The sequence below is a fragment of the Montipora foliosa genome, chromosome 9, assembly GCF_036669935.1.
Source record: "Montipora foliosa isolate CH-2021 chromosome 9, ASM3666993v2, whole genome shotgun sequence".
Lineage (NCBI taxonomy): Eukaryota > Metazoa > Cnidaria > Anthozoa > Scleractinia > Acroporidae > Montipora > Montipora foliosa.
The window spans coordinates 4,412,126-4,429,625 of record NC_090877.1 but is presented as its reverse complement, the minus strand read 5'-3'; the positions used below and the strand labels follow the sequence as shown (position 1 = coordinate 4,429,625).

General features: G+C 40.7%; 2 long non-coding RNA genes and 1 pseudogene across 3 annotated transcripts in view; 1 reads left to right on the top strand and 2 right to left on the bottom strand.

Annotated features, from left to right (window-relative positions):
• Positions 1–4,017: 4,017 nt before the first annotated feature.
• Positions 4,018–7,323, bottom strand: LOC137971974 (uncharacterized; annotated as a pseudogene).
• A 4,160-nt stretch (positions 7,324–11,483) lies between these two features.
• LOC137971261 (uncharacterized) overlaps positions 11,484–17,500 on the bottom strand; it is a 6,277-nt gene continuing 260 nt past the window's right edge. The window contains exons 2-4 of the long non-coding RNA XR_011116947.1: positions 16,645–16,704; positions 13,903–13,959; positions 11,484–12,837 (exon numbers count right to left, since the gene is read on the bottom strand). This is a non-coding gene — a long non-coding RNA (uncharacterized lncRNA). The remainder of the gene's footprint in view (positions 12,838–13,902; positions 13,960–16,644; positions 16,705–17,500) is intronic.
• LOC137971262 (uncharacterized) overlaps positions 14,944–17,500 on the top strand; it is a 4,876-nt gene continuing 2,319 nt past the window's right edge. Inside the window, exons 1-3 of one of the 2 annotated variants that reach the window (XR_011116948.1) lie at positions 14,944–15,246; positions 16,773–16,818; positions 17,071–17,119. This is a non-coding gene — a long non-coding RNA (uncharacterized lncRNA). Of the gene's footprint in view, positions 15,247–15,618; positions 15,727–16,772; positions 16,819–17,070; positions 17,120–17,500 lie in introns of those variants that run through there. The other variant, XR_011116949.1, reaches the window with a different exon arrangement.

Genomic DNA, 17,500 nt, shown 5'->3' with positions numbered 1-17,500 from the left:
CATTAATTTCACGTGAAATAATTAATTTCGATTTCGTTGCATCACATCTCCCAAAATACACATGGTAGACCATCACACTCGTCGGGGGAATGCGTCGTATATGACCAGCTAGTTTGTGAGGTCCTTGATATCTCAAAGAATGCTTCCGTAGTTAATAGTGTTAAAAATATGGATATTGAAGTCACTGTTTCTTAGTGAATATCTGATCCCTTTTCGACTTCTGGGAAACTGGAGAAGAACGCTACCATAGAAGGAACAATTGAGGACAATGTTGCAAAAAGAGATTTTCCACCCTTAACAACAATTTGATGAAGATAAAGGTGTATGTTTTATTGCAGTTCAGGAATGTAGCTTCCATTTTGTAATACTGATGTATGTACTGCTTTGAGTCCACGAAATAAATGGGCCTAATCGGCTAAATCAATGTTGTACCCAATTCAAACCTTGGGAATATAGAAGATATTACATAGCCGCTTGGAGGTACAAAATTTCTTGTCTCGTGTTGAAAAATATTTCATGAGCGAGCGCAGCGAATAAGTTAAAAATTTTTCAACACGAAAAGAGGAATTTCGTATCTACAAGCGGTCATGTAATATTCTATTTATTATATAAACACCAATGAAATAAGAGATCATTTCACGACAGGCATCAGAAGGCCCGATTTTTATATGTGACCATAGCAACAGCGATATTTTCACGTGTGAAGATTATCATGTTTGCGCGCGAAAGCTCACTTGGTTTTTCATTGATGTTTATATACTTTAAAAAAAAATTTTCCAGGTATTTCCATATTATTTAAATGTGAATGCTACATCAAATTCCAGTACAATACACAAATAATCTTAATCAAGACATTGAGTTAGTTAATTTAATCATATTGTTTACTTTCCCGCAAAACCTGGTTTGAAAATAAACATTTTTCTGACGCTGATGGGCACAAACCTGATACATTAAACATTTAACTCAGTCCTTGCATCTTATTAATAAATAGATAATTATATATATCAATAAAAAAAGGCCTTCGTATACCCACGTCTTGTACCTCATTAAAACCTCCTTCCAGTTGCTTACGCGCCGTTGGACTAGGTGCATTAGCGAGCTTAAGGACGCGCGTTTTTGAGACGCGGACGGCAACCGGAAGTGAGCTGTTTTCGCTTTTAACTTGTCTTCACACAACCACATTCACATTGCTAAGTATCTTTTCTCAATTAGAGATGATTAGTATAAAAATCTGGGTGATACCACTGCCCTGGCATGTTAAATTTTCTCTTCCGGTTGCCGTTCACGTCTCAAAAACGTGCGTGCTTAAAGGGGCTAGGTCACGCTATTTTAGGTAATTTTGTTTAATTTTGTTAATTATGAGCTCTAAACGTCATATTGGCAGAGCAAGAGTCTTTCATTTGCAAAATCACGGCCACATAACAACTGAGAATGATTTTCAAGCTTTGTAAATGACATTTTGATATAGACTGATATAAATTTGAAAAAAGGTGGGCCGACGTTTTTCAAATTTACCCAAACTCAATCCATTTCAATCCTCTCCAGTTTTGTCCATCCATGTCCCTTCATGGCTTCCCTGTGTTTTGTTAGAGTTCTTCTATAGTTTTGAACAGTTATTTTGATATTTTAGTTAATTCTATGACCATTCGATCAGTGCTAAAAATGCCTAAAATAGCGTGACCTAGCCCCTTTAAGCTCCCTATTAGCTTGTGTGATTACAATTCGTTATATACCATAAAATTAACAATGACGTGTAGTGTGTCGGCGTCTCGTCAATTAATCATTTTCGATCACCGCAAAGTTTTTTTATTTTCGAGCACAATCGTTTGGTATTTCTTTTCAGTTTCTTAATGTCTCTATTCTGTTGATACCGATGTTCTTTTAGCCCCACAGTTTGAGACTTCGTTACGTTGTTGTTGATTGAATGTGAGCCAGCGAGCCATGCGAGTCAACATGCAATGCAAGTCACACAGTTATTGAAAGCTAAACATTTTAAAGTGGGTGCTTAGAGTTAAAAGCTGTTTATCAGCGCTATTTGAAATGGGTGCTTAGACTTAATGCTCGCAGATTGTCCAGCCTCGTTGAATATCCACCAAGCCGCTAGCCACTTAAGAGTGGCTGTCTGTAAGGATCGAGAATCGGCGGTCAGCGACCCATTTGGCGAATCCCTGATATTTTGCCCAAAGTTAGCCTTGGGTAGACTATTTTCAAAAATCATATTCAAAAGTTCCAACGATTTTGTTTACTTGGGAAATTTGGCAAAAATTAAAAGTGCGGTCAAAATGCGGTCAAAGTGCGGTTTTTTGGTTGATCAAAAGGTGCGATGATGAACCTCCGCCGAAGTCTTAAAATAAAATCAGTTGACCTCAAAATAACAAGAATTTCAAAGCAATCAATCTTCTACACTACCAATGTTTTAATCTTTTCAAATATGATAGTACAATGGTTTTTCAGGCCATTTAGAAAACAACTTCGGAGACCGCTTTCGATGGCGGCAAAATGTAGCTAATATTCATCAGGATAAAAATGTTCCTGGTATGTCAGTTTTTAACAATTAAGCATTGCAGAGCTAAAATATAGGTCTTAAAGATTTACCAAGTAAAGTTTCAAGGTCGAACTCGGAACGCTTCCCTTCGAAGGAATCGAAACTCTGAGCAATGTTAACGTGCAAAAATGGCGCTGGATTTATAACAAACATCTAACATTATAGTTATAATCACTTGCGTTAAAATATCAAACTAAATTTTCCTTTGACAATTTTAAGTTTGCCGCTTATAGAAATACCCAAGAGCTCATAGGAGACACATCCAGTGCTTTGAACAGATCAGTTTGATGTAGACAGTCCACTTTGGTTATCGCAAGGTAATTTAAACAAACCTGATAAATCAGTTAAACCAGCCGCCTTTGTGTCAAACTATCCATGCATCCAGGACGTTTTCCTAGATATTTATCGTTCGCCAAGGTTTCTTGAATGAAATAATAATTGTATGACTTTAAAAAAAACGAAGGTAGTTTGCTGGAAAGATCGATGAAATTTTGGAAATAATTAGTTATTACCGCGACAATAATAATAACCGGCAAAGTGCCACATTATAGCTTTTGGCGGTATTTAATCATACAACGTTGCTGAAAGCCATTTTCCACTACAGGGAGAGTTTGAATCGACGTTAGTTTTCACAATTTCAAACAGTTTTTGTTTTTAGTATCTGAAACACGTAAGGCTACATGTGTTAAGAAATCGAAACAAACGGCATTCTGTCATAAACCGTATGTTGATATTCGAGTCCAGTAAATGTAACGCAATCTCAGTTACCCTCTCCCTTCCACCCAGCGTGGTTTTAAAACTTAAACGAGTTAATTTTGCTCAAATTAGTATTTTTCTAAAACTAACTATTATTTTCACGAACCGGTAGGAATAATAATATTAAAAAACAACAACAACAACAATAACTTCCCACCCGCGGGATAAACGTTTCGACATGTTGTCACGATGGGGGTGGGGAAGGAGTACGTTTAGAAGTAAAAATTTTTCGCAGGGTATTTTTCAAAGTAAGATCTTTGTTTTAGGTCTTGCTAAACGCAGTTATAAAATGAATTTCATTACTTCATCCCGGTAGGGGAGCTTTCTTTGATATTGTTTTTTTGGTTTTGTTTGGTTTTGTCATTGACTCTCAGACTTGGGGAGGAGGGGGTAGTCCCATTCCTGTGGAGGCGGCTCTGATCGCAATATTCTCATTACGTAAGTGGCTTTAGTTCAACCCCAAAACAGTTCCCTTCATTTTCATAGTTAAAAAAAAAACCTAAAAGGTACTGCTACAGCTGCGGTCGAACCCTAGGCGATACCACTCCACAGATTTCATCCTCTAAAAGGCACCAACCTAAGAGGGAGAACCTGGGAAGGAGGTACCAGTAGAACCTTGGCAGTTTTTTGAGGGAATACCCCTTCCCCCCGTTTTCAACCCGTTTTATAAAACTGGTTGAGGCTAAAACACTTCCAAGAAGCTATTAATAAAAGAGTTACTTTCGGCATGTGCACTTTTTGGCTATTTCCTCTAAGAGTGCCAAGTATGGAGCCTTCTTGCGCACAGGCGGGACAGGTGCATCAAGGCCGAGATCCTCGCACAAGCGCTGAAGCATCGGTAGCTTGAGGACTTTCAAGTTACCACTGAGCGCCATCTCACATAGGTTGTACTGATCGTATACCAGAGGATGGTTGAGCTGAATAGTTTCAACGACCTCCTTCGCTGCACTAAAGTTAGCTTCCTCTTGAGATGCCCGGATATCGGCTTCATCTGCTGGGTCCTTTTGCCGTAGTGTAGCGCTTTGCCTTGAGAAGAAGGACGCAATCTGCAAACTGGTTAGGAATTCTGAGGACTGGAAAAGTCGCACACCATCTGCTCCACGGGCGCGTCTCATTTCCCTCGCCACAACCTCGGCGTCAAGCTTACGGCCCGTTGTTTGACCGATAGAGAATTTCGCCAGTAAGTAAGACTTTTGCTTTTCGCTGAATCTATACGCCTTCTTTGCTGCTCTGAGGGCCCATCCCTCATTTGGTACAAAGTGACCCTCCTGGTGAGCAACTGGGGCCTTAAGAGAGGGCAATATGCCAACACCTTCTTCCAAATGGGTCTTGTACCCCATTTTCGCTAAATCCATTAGAGAATATTTCTCCGGGGATCGGGAACATTTTTCTACAGACAGATGTTTCTCTAAAGCAGACACTCTTTGGAACACACGAACGCAGCCGTCTTGAGGACAGGAATAAACCCCTGTGGATAGGTCACTGTCTTCCGAAATGACACCAGATGGCTCGGCCACAGTTGCTGATGTTGAAGCTGTCTGTCCAACCTGTTTTTCAGATTTACATCGGAAGGAAGTAAAATCTCCTTCGGAGAATGATTTCTGAAGTACTTGGTATCGAGGACCTTGGGTAAATAAATTAATACCAATAAAGAGTTGTTTTCTGATTTCTTTTTCAAATCATTTATAAGTTTTTAAAGCAACCATGACAGAAATAAACGTATGTTCCCAATACATGGGTATCCATAGCTCGGTTAGTAGAGCGCTGCCGCGCTAACGTACGTAGAAGTTATGGGTTTTCCCGTTTAAGCCACCCAAAAAATTGAACAAAATGGTAATTCTTTAAATTGCTCCTAAAACTGCGACAATCATTTCTTCATTTATCAGAACCAAGAATATTGCGTGGGACTCCAAAGGTATCTGATACATGTACTTGCAGATAATTATTGTATGGTAAGGTTCTCCAATAAAGTAAGGGTCTTACACTTTTGCATTTTAATACAGAACTTAAATTTAGCGGCAACTCATCCATTAATTCTCAGTAGCTCACTTTTAGTTTTAATTCCCATACTTACTTGATGAAGATCCTGGATTGATGATTTTTCCGCGACCAACACAATACGCACGCCAACAGGTAACAGACTCTGTAGAGCTAAACTCAAAATTGTTCAGTTTTGTAATGCCAGTAATAGTTTGCCCACTGTCAGGTGTTTCGATGATCGTATCAAGGGAAACAACTCTTACACCTTTCAATCCACCATGCGATAATAATGCGTCTTTAAGCTCATCGGCAGTGCAAACATCATTGCCTTCATCAATAAACGCCCTGATATGTCTTTTACAGCTTGCAGCCAGCCGGTCTGCTGCCCCTTTTCCGCCTTGGGGATCGCTAAAATCTACGCGGACTACTTAATTTACTCCAGTGCTTGCTGCCATCTCTCTGCAAGCTAGTATCGTGCGAGTGGAGTGGTAACAGCCTGCGTTGTCTTGTCTGAAGTAGGCTTTGTTTATCTCAGGGTGCTCGTGCTTGAGTGTTTCCAAGACATGATGCATTATGGATGCCACAGCTGAACTCCCCTGGCTGCAGGACTGAACTGCGTGGATAAAGGCTTGCCACTGTAGTTCTTCCTCCTTCCGTCTGTACACCACCGATATGTGCCATGATAACCCACGCTTGCCAAACCAGTCCGTTTGGGACTCACGGTATCTATGAGGAAGAAACTTCATCGCCCAGTCGTTGACGATAAAAACTGTCTCCTGATCAAGAGCGTCGATAGCGTCCAAACGAGCCTGGTCCTGGTGAGCCGACCTCAGCAGATGACATTTCCATGACTGGATGGCAAGCACAGAAGCGTTGACTAAGAACAGGGCCTCTTCTTTGTCATCTTGCGTGGCAAACGATGCTCTTTCTACTGCAGAGGAAATGTTCTGAAGAGTTGAGTGCAGGATCTCACATTGCTCACAGCATTCTTCGTGTTTGTGGCTACACTGCTGCTGCAGATCAGGACTGGTGGAGTCACTTAAGGCAAACACACTGCAATGACTCGCAATCTCAGATGAAGAACACACGTGGACCTGTAAGATGTTTAAAACACACAGCATTTATTGTGACAAATAGTGACAATTAAAATCATTCTTTAAATTTTATACTTAAAGTCTTTGTAAAGAATGATTAAATTCTTTCCAATTCGATCAACCGCCCTGGGCGCTTATTAAATTTTTGGACCTTGAGAGTGGGCGCTTATTCGAGGCTGGGCGCTTATTAAATTTTCACCATTTTCAGCAAAAGTAGTATGTTTATTTTGTAACAAAACAATAAATGGTAGTATCAAACGCGAAGATGTAACAAAAGGTTTCTGTAAAATACTCTGAAGAAAACTCCGCCTTCGGGGAAGTCTCTTGAGTACTTCTTCAATATTTTTTGGGGGTTAGAGGGGGGAGGGGGTGGGGTGGTGGTGGGCGCTTATTTTAGTTTGCGTGGGAGGAAAAGGGGGTAGGCACTTTTTCGAGGCTGGGCACCTAATCGAGGTGGGCGCTTTTTCGAGGTTGGGCGCTTATTCGAAAAAATACGGTATTATTATTTTTAATTAAGCCTTACCTTAAAATCACTTTTAAGGTATAATTTTGAACCCTTTAGCAATTCCACGTACTGCAACTCCCACTCTTTCCCGAGACCGAGCTCTCCAAGTCGGCGGACTAAATTCTCTAAGTCTTCAAAGGCACGCGCACCGTCTGCGGCCACGTAGTCAAGTCCTTGGAGAGATTTTCGGACCGAGGCCTTGCATTCCTCCAATACACGAAGCATAGTACGCTCACTGAATGGTTTAAAGCCAGTTTCGTGGCAGTACTGAGCGTACTGACGTGCTATTCTTTGGGGTATCATCGTCCTTATGACGTTTGGTATCTCAACCAGGTGGCCAGAAGAGAGTTTCAACGTTTTCTGCCCAAATGGTAGATCCTGCACCAAATGCGGACTTGTTATATACGATAAAAAATGGTCAAGTTGCTTCAGATCAACCTTTATCCTCGGCGAAGGGTGGTGCGTTGTGGGAGCCCCGCTACCATACTGTAAGCGATGCAGGTTGGCCAAGCTATAGCGATATCTAGTTAAGCCTGGTATAAATCTTGAAATATCATTGAAGCTGGCAACGCCTGACATGATAGACAAGATCTGCCTTCTTGTCTCCCACCCTTGAGCTTTACCGTATGCCTCTGCTAAGGCCTGAAGATAATTCTTGGACGTTTGTGATAATTCATCGAGTTTAAGAGCTTTGTTCATGGCAGGGGACGAGACGATCGCTTGCCAAAGAGAACCTGCATAATTAGGTGTAAGATCTTGTAGGACTGAAGAAAAGATCTCCACTGTCCTTTTGGTGTATCTCTTCTTAGTGCTCTCTCCAGCTTTATCCCATTCCATCCAGGGCTGAGTTATTGGCGGGATGTTCTTCGAAACCAGATATTCGTTCAACTTTTTACGAGGTTCTTGCATAGTGGTTGGGGCCTCGTCACTCGTAGAAGAAACAAGACTTCCGGTATCCGGACTGAGGAACGTCTCATCATCCCGCCCTCTTGACGATATCTCCAGCCTCTTCAGTTCAGTTGCGAGGTCATCAGACGATAACTCACTACTAGTTGTTTCTGCACTTGAACGGCCTGTTTCCCCCTCTACCTGAAACAGTTCAAACAAATATATTGTGTAATTACTATAAAGCATGATAAAATGTTTATTTTGTTTTATTTTATTCATAGGCCAACACCCACACAAACCCGTTAAGAAAGAAAGAAAGAAATGAAAAGAAATCCCCTAAAGTAAAAAAGGATTAAAAAGGAAATGAAAGAATGAATGATGAATTTCTTTTTGGAAGGAAAACATTTCATACCATCGTTAAAGGAGCCACTTAAGCGAACCATTTACACTAGTGATTCTTATTACTACTTACCAACAAATGGGGCTCGGGTAACTCTTGCAGGTGCGAGACCCCGGGGACGGGCTCCACCCCACCTGAAGCAAACACAAGAGTTTGGTTGGGCATGGCCTGTTTGCTGATATACTCGTTGCATTGTTTACAAATTGCTTTAAATGGAGAAACAAAAGCAACACAAAATGAACAGACGAACAGAAATTAATGTCAATATACTGTATAAAGAATACATTTAAAACATACATAGAAAGAAGAGAACTTCCTGCCCGCAAGACCAATAATTTTGAATGAGGACTGCAAGGTGTGCTTGGATTACCCGCACCCCCAAGGCAAAAGTGACCCCTGTGTAATACAAACAAGCGACACGTGATAATTAATACATCTTAAAAGCGCCTTTCCCTCTCCTTGCACGCTCTCTCCTCTCTTGTCACTGTCTCGTGGAAATTTCTTACTGTTTCTTTAATAGAGTGCTAGCAAACTCCTCGCCTTGTGTGCCACCTTATATGTGATTCTTAACCGAGAAAAATTACCATTATCTAACCAATCTTCGCAGAAAAGTTTGCAACTTACGTGATCCAACTGGAATACATGTGTTCGTGGTTTTGAAAATAAACGCCGACTTCAAGCTATCCACTCGGTGGCTCCCTTTAGCAGTTGTAGTTTTATGTACTGCTAATTCTTTGGGCACTGTACACATGGTCTTCCCTGTCCTCCAGCGGATGCCGAAATCAGCCCTGTGCCTTGGACAAATGCTCAAGGCATAGTGATGTTCTTCCACAGAGAAAACCCCTAGAAGGAGAATTTGTTGAGAATAACCACCCTCAAGTGCACGATGATAAAAAGTAAAACGTATAATAATAATATAGCTGATAAAAAGACCAAAATATTATATTTTAGGGTGGTATTTACCTGCTCTGGCTAACAGCAACTTTATTTCAGATCCTAAACCCTCATCTGCGCTGAGGTTTAAGGTCTTTAAATGGCCAGTTACATCTTTTGTACAGTCTTTGAGCGCAATACATTCCAGCTGACCAGGATAATCTGTGGACTGACCGCAAGGTGTGCCCTGGGAAGGGGTGACCTTACCTAGAAGCGCTTTGTAGCTACAGTGAGCCATTCAAGAAAAGATGAGACCGAGTTAAACAAGGATATATGACCAACGCTGTATTTTCAACCTGTTGCGAAATGTTGTTGCACAATAGTGACGGGTGTGCTCGTGAGCACGGTTGCGTGACTCTCTGGTAAATTTCCTGTGCGCCAAGCATGCACGCATTTCGAAGCGCCACAAATGGATCTGAATATGAACTTTAAGGGCCTACTGACGTATTTTTTGGGGTGCGTTGCTAAGGATGTAATAGTTAACTAATTCGAGAGAATTTGACATTATTTTGGTCAGTTTCCAACTTTTGTAAACCAATGACCCTAAATATGACGTCATCATGCCACGCCCATGGTCACGTGACCATTAAAAGAAAACTCTAAATTTGTCTCCGTGCTACACAATTTGGGTGTTTTATCAGTGGTTTCATAATTTGTATTCGTTTTTGCATCCAGCCAAGCATGGTTTTCTTTTTATTTTGAAAAATGTTCTTTTTAGAGAAATAAACGATACTGAAATACCCATAAAATTTTCAAAAAAGATAATTTGAAAAAATCAATGCTTACCTACATTCTGTATCTGGAGGTGAAACGTGCCATATGAAAAAAAATTAATTCAATTTAAAGACCGCCGGAAATTTAGGTTTTTTCTTAAACCGGAAGTCAGTTTGTTTACGCATGCGCAGTTGATCTGAGAATGAGTGTGAGGAAGGGCAAGGAAAAACCTTCGATGCAAACAATATTTCGTGCGGTGATTTTTGCTTGTGAATGGGTTTTCTCGTCAGCTCACTATATGATGACGTCAGTCACCGGAAGTAACATTTCACCTCCCTAGCAACGCGCGAAAAATCCGTCAGTGGGCCCTTAAAGCCTCTGATGTGTTTTTACAGAAAGTTTGCAATGGTGGACACAAAATGGAGAAAAGGATAAGGTAAATGTAAATTTCGTTTTCGGTTTCAGTCGTTTCATGGTGTCAGTGCCAATTTTACAATAGCGCCGAATTAGTGCAGGCTTTGTTTGTTTGTTTGGGTTCGGATTACTTTGTTTAACTCCTTTTCACTTCTGTGCAATTCAACGAAAAGTCGTGAGTTGATAGTATTAAAAATATTTGGAGTACTGTATTGCTCGCATCCTGAGCGCTTGAGACATCGAAACAAGGTTGCATTTACAGGATACGGCGCTTTAGGAAGATCAAGAGTGACTGAAGTAAAAATTCCAGGCAGTCTTGAGATATGTGGGGTTAGTAATTCTTTTCAACCGATCTTTATTTTGAAACTGTTTAGGTCTGAGAGGCCAAATGTGTTTATTGCGTTTAACCTAATCTAAAACGACTTGTGAATTTCAAACGAAAGAAGATATGGAAAGTGCCCTTCTGATCGAGTGACGGGACGAGAAAAATGTTTTTTAATGTTTGTTGACAAGCGCTGATAATATTACAAAGTTAACTGACTTGTCTCTTAGATAGACCTTGAAACTTAACTTGGTAAATCTTTAAGACCTATATTTTAGCTCTGCAATGCTTAAACTTAAAATTGTCAAAGGTAAATTTAGTTTGATATATTTTAACGCAAGTGATTGTAACTATAATGTTAGATGTTTGTTATAAATCCGGCGCCATTTTGCACGTTGATATTGCTCAGACTTCCGATTCCTTCGAAGGGAAGCGTTTCGAGTTCGACCTTGAAACTTTACTTGGTAAATCTTTAAGACCTATATTTTAGCTCTGCAATGCTTAATTGTTAAAAACTGACATACCAGGAACATTTTTATCCTGATGAATATTAGCTACATTTTGCCGCTATCGGAAGCGGTCTCCGAAGGTGTTTTCTAAATGGCCTGAAAAACCATTGTACTATCATATTTGAAAAGATTAAAACATTGGTAGTGTAGAAGATTGATTGCTTTGAAATTCTTGTTATTTTGAGGTCAACTGAGTTCATTTTAAGACTTCGGCGGAGGTTCATCATCGCACCTTTTGATCAACCAAAAAACCGCACTCTGACCGCATTTTGACTGCACTTTTAATTTTTCTCAATTTTCACAAATAAACAAAATCGTTGGAACTTTTGAATATGATTTTTGAAAATAGTCTACCCAAGGCTAACTTTGGGCAAAATATCAGGGATTCGCCAAATGGGTCGCTGACCGCCGATTCTCGATCCTTACAGACAGCCACTCTTAAGAGTTCTGTAGCTGAAACTGTTTGTCTCTGATGTTATTGGCGTTGGTCGCTCGAATCTTGCGTGTGCAGCGATTTTCCCTTTGTTTGTGTTGACACCTATTGGATTTTGACTTTGTTTAGAAGCCATTTGTAAACCCCAGGATTCACTAAAAAAACCACAAATTGTAAAACCTCTCAGAAAAATAAATCAGTGGTCGATAGACCAAGTACAAAAAACAGATTGTTTAATTTCTCTACCCATCTGCTTTTCCTCCAAAGCGATTACCGAGCGCACTTTAAAGATCTGAGATTACAAATTTACTAGATTTCTGGTGCACTATGCAGTGCGCAACATGAATAGAAAGCCATTGGGTTTGTTTGGGCAGTCTCGGCTGAGACCAATACAGTCGTGATCACACTTGATTACACTATGATAACTTCGATAACTAACCCTATCCCTACCTAAGAATTACAGAGCTAGGCGGCAGTTTACAGAAACAGCTACTGCCCCGACGGAGGCCAGGAGAAACCTGCCGGAAAAAATCCCCGTTGGGGGGAAAATAAGGCAGGAAACCTGGGTAGGATCCATGACTTAATAAGTAAGCTCTGAATGCCAATCCTACGAAGGCCACGCTGCTAAGACAGAATTGAAACGAGTGTGAACTACTATTTAAACTGTGGTAGAGAAATAAAAAATAAAATAAGAAGTAAAAAAACGTTCATAGTACTGGCGTTGGCCAAGAATGATCTTCCATGTGACAAAACTCTCTTGTATGACTGTCATCGTGTCCCATGATGCACTGAACAGGCCCAGTCCCCACTGCTCTCATGCCGCAGAAATATTTCATTACCAGTTAATTCATATTCATTCAAAGGCCGCATTTTACATATTTCAGCTCTACTACACTACGTCGTGTACGAAATTGGTTTATCATTTTGGAATTAGCTCATGAAACGATTTAGGGCGCGTTCGATTGACCCTATTCCGGAATAAGAATACGTGGAGAGATGATTAAAACGGTATGTTTGGCGCGTTTCGAAGCCACAAGGATAATAAAAATATGTTTAAAATAGCATTTTAGCAGATGTTTGACAATTTTAATGTGAATCTCCCTAAAAACGAATGATTTATAACTTATATTCCATGTATTCCTATTCCGGAATACGGTCAATCGAACGCACCCTTAGTTTGGACTAGACTTCTAAAGATAAATTCGTTAGAGTGGGGGTTAATATCTAACATGCTTAAGTAATCTTTTGAGTATCGAAACTGGACAGACACCACTGCTTGACTGGGCAATCACAACCTCATCTCCCTGGTCTGTCTTGCTTTTCTCCACTCTGATTGTCAGGTACCTGTCATCAATAGAGATGTGACTCATTCTGATGTTACGAACCTCATCGGATCTGAAAAAACCGGCAGCTTCCCGTATAGTATCAGGGGCACCCAACGAGAATGTAGTTCAAAACCACTTAAACATAGCATTGTTTAACGTATTTTAGTATTTAAACGGCAGATATAGGCATATTTTTATCCCCTAAAAATTTTTCATCAGTTCGGATTTCCTAGCTGAAAGTCTAGTGATCCGAAAATTATAGGGATAAAAACTGACCTTTCGAAAATTTCAGCCAGAAAAAAGGTCTCGAAAATTCTAGTTGACCTTCTTAGGGCAAAAATCCGTCTTGGGCAATTCTTCGATGACAAAGACGGGTTGGACTGGAGCTTGAGACTTAAGTCTTTCAACTAAGTCTTAACAAAGTTAGCAGAATCCCGGTCCTTTTAAGGACTAAAAACTCCTTAAAGGGACCAATCTGGGCGTGGCCTAGGCTCTTTTTGACCCCTTAATGACACCATATTTAAAACATTTTGCTTAGGCAAACGTCCAGATTTCTTCTCGATAAGAAGTTAATGACAGGCCTGCGCGGATTCCTTCAGTGTGGTTTTTGCGGTTGCCTCGTGTTTGAGCCTAAAAAAAGCTATATTTTTGCTCTGACCAACATGTCGTTCCATCATAAAATGAATATGACCAGAAACTTAAGGCAAAAGGACTTTTTTTTGCATTTTTTACTTATTCCATTAAGTATTTTATTTTGTATGCAAAATGTTTGTTTATAGTGTATTTAATTTTTTAGTTAGTCTTGCACAAGGCTCATGACAAGACAGTTATAAATAAATGCTGTATCATAAAGGACCAAACCTGTTTTTTTCTGCTTGTACAGGAATGGTTTCTACTGAAAACTTAGGAACCTAATGAAGAACCTACTTTAGCCTAAATTGCCAATCACTACCCCCAAATATAAGAACTTGTTTTGCCAAACTTGGAAAAATGTAGATTCTTACACGCGGGTTTTTACTGTATCTGGATGTATATATACTTTCCAGTCACAAACTTAAGTAACTTACATATAACTTAAGCTTACCGATTGTTGCTGTTGCAGTTGTAAAAGTTCTAACTGCATTTGAAGAGCTTTCATTTCCTGCCGAACATAAACAAATAACAACATTTCTGTCATACTTGTAAACTTACTCTCAAAATATTTATGAAACTGACAACAAGAAAATTAATGGCTCAAACCAACTTGACCCGCTGTCTTGATTCGCTTCGTCGACTGCGCGTTTTCTCAGTTTTTTCAGCACAATAGAAGCCTCTACACAGAAGATTTTTGTTTGTTTTTACGAAAGGCAAAACAACGTGTTTTTTGCCGCAAACACGACAGCCAATTTTATAGTGGTACATCACCTTATGGCCTTATGCGTTCCATGGCGCAAAAAGGACTGATGATGACGATGACATCACTTGCACGCTTTCAACTTATTCGCCAACAGGCGAAGGGAGCCACGCAAGCTTCTAAGACTCTTCTAACACTAAAAAGTCCTTCGCATGGTGGAGGAAAGTTTTGCAACCCCTCATCATTTCCCGCCTTTGAAAACGCGGCTACCAGCTAAAAGTTAGAATCTTCCTGAAAAAAAGAACAAGCGATCGATTCTTTTCCCTTGCCGAGAAAGCTCGATGACCTGTTGTCTTCTTTTCTGGCAACCATCTTGCTTGCAACGAGATTATGCGCATGCATCAAATGGATTCCTAACGCACCAATCAGGCAAAAGTCTCCATTGCTTTTCGCAATATGATGAGCAATGGAGACTTTTGCCTGATTGGTTCGTTAGGAATCCCATTTGATGCATGCGCAAGGCATGCGCATAACCTCGTTGCAAATAGACTATTTATATCGTATGTGACGACGCGTGTGATCTGAAGAGGAAATCGAAGCGTCCCAAAAAACCATCAAATCATCCAGGACAACGTAGAAAATAGTAGCTGAGTGAACTTTATTTATCTAGCTGTCCATAAAATGAGTTTTCGAAAAGAAACAACGCGATTTGAAGTTTTAATGGAACATTTTCCTCGATTAGCTGACTGTCTCAAAATAGCGTGACGTCACGCCGCACTCTCGCATCCTTAGCGTTGTCTGCCTGTGGTCGTAGGTTTGATTCCTGCCCAGGACTCTGATTTTAAAGTTGTCCTACCCCCGTTGCCCGTTGTCAACGCAACTTGTGTTGTATCAACTCCTTCCCTCGGGCCAATTACACATTTCCATCATGCGTGTATGTCGGTATTGTTTTTACATTTATTTTGTAGCGGTCACGGTCATTCAGTTGTAACTGACGCACGCACGCAAACAATCCACCGATATTGATTACCATTAATTTATTTGTAGCTGGGTTCCTTGTTCCTGCTCAACACGTTCCAACGAAGACTTTGCCAGGTAATGAGACACTCCTAATTGATTATTTTTTTGTTGTTTGATTGAACTATACTGCTTTCTGTTCTTTAATTAGTTGTACATTGTGATCACATAATATGCCTTATAAGCCTGCTTTAAATTAAACTCTTTACTGTTTCTCATTGTTTAATAGCAAGAACAAGTAATGCATGCGTAATAAATTTCCTACTCGCCTCTCTTTTCTTTTCTTTGGATTAAAGTCAGTAACTATGTCGGCACACATTCCTTTTATGCATAACTTAACTGTTTATTTTCTGAGTGATCATTCAGAAGCTTGGCTGGGGTTCACGAACGCAGGCACGCACCGCGCACGCAAACAATCAACCAATGCTGCTTGCAAATTAATTCATTTGCAACGACTCGAGGAACATATCAAGGTAATAAGTAACATTAGCCTGAGGGTGTAATAAATTATTTGTTTCTTGTGTGATGGAACCATGAACTGCCCACCATTCTGAGAAAGTAAGTAAATAATATGCATCTTGAATTATTCCTGAACAGAGAAGGTTTGTTTTTGAATTCGCTTAGATTCAAACTTGGGGTTTTGCTAAAAGCAGGCCCGCGGCCCAGCGGCCCGCGGCCCACGGCCCGCCACGGCCTAGCGGCCCGGCGGACCGAAGGCCCAGCGGCCCGCGGCCCACGGCCCGCGACGGCCCAGCGGCCCGGCGGCCCGAAAGCCCGGAGGCCCGGTTGTTTTTCTATCCAGCGGTAAATCCACGCGCATGCACAGATCTGCATCGGGTTTGGGCGTGCAAAATGGACGACGGTGAGTTTGAATTCGTTTACCATTTTAATCATTTGAATCCTTGTTTCTGTTTGTTGTTGTAAACAGACGAAAACAACAGAGAATGACAACATTTTTCACTAAGCAACATGCGACGAAAGAAAGGCTCGAAAAGGATTGAAATGATTATTAAAATGGTAAACGAATTCAAACTCACCGTCTTTCATTTGCGCGCCCAAACCCGATGCAAATCTGAGCATGCGCGCGGATTTACCGCTGGGTAGAAAAACTACCGGGCCGCCGGGCCGTCACGGGCCGTGGGCCGTGGGCCGTGGGCCGCGGGCCGCTGGGCCTTCGGGCCGCCGGGCCGCTGGGCCGTGGCGGACCGTGGGCCGCGGGCCGCTGGGCCGCGGGCCTGCTTTTAGCAAAACCCTCAAACTTGAGGGTGCCACAAAGCAAAATGACGATTGAGAAAGCATTCAATCAGTTTTAGCCATGACAAACTCTTTATGTCTACTCGCTTTAAAGTTTTACATAAAGCTAAGCAAGACCAGAGCCTCGTATAATGTATGCGTTCTAATCACAACTTTGAACCTTGCCGAGCGAAACCATGTATTTTTTGAGTTGTTCCTAGCAATCATGAACAGTCATCTCACCTCGATCCGCTCTCTTGAGAACCTTTCAGCTTTCCGCTCCAGTTCCACTCTTTTCGCATACTAGGCATAAATGATTTGTGTTATGAAAGTTAAAATGGATAACCACATTAAATCATCAAATTTTGCAGAGTCATTTCTTGTTGTCGAGCCTCACGTCGATTAGTACCCATTTTGGTAAGTTGCTCACTGTTACTCATTTCTTAATAACACGAACAAGTAATAATTTATGTGTGATAAACCAGTTCTGACGAATTTTGCGTTACTTTTTGTTGTTTTCTCTTTACTCAGTTTGGATCAAGTTACTGACTACGTCAGAATTCCTGATATGTTTATTTTCTACGGTGGTCATGATCACCGCATGATCAGTTGCGAATGACGCACCCAAATGATCCACTAGTATTATTTATCCCTTAATTTTTTGTTCAGCCGGATTCATTTTTCCTGCTCACAAGGTTTTAAAGAGGAACATTGCAAGGTATTTGGTAATATTAGCTTGCTGGGTGTAATCAGATATTTGTCTGTCGTTGCAAGATAATAAGTAACAATTAGCTTGAGGTGTCACGGTGCTAAATTATTTGTTTCTTGTGTGATCGAACTACAATGTAAAAACAGCCCTCCATTCTTTTCTTGCACATCGAGAAAGTAAGTAAGTAAGTAAATGATGTATCTTGAATTGTTTCTGAACAGAGAGGGTTTTTAGATTCAAAATTGAGGGTGTCACAAAGCAAATGAGGATGAAGAATGCATTCAATCAGTTTTAGCCATAACAAACCCTTAATGTCTACTCGCTTTAAAGTCTTACTTAAAGCTAAGCAAGATCGGAGCATCGTATAATGTACCCGTTCTCATTACGACT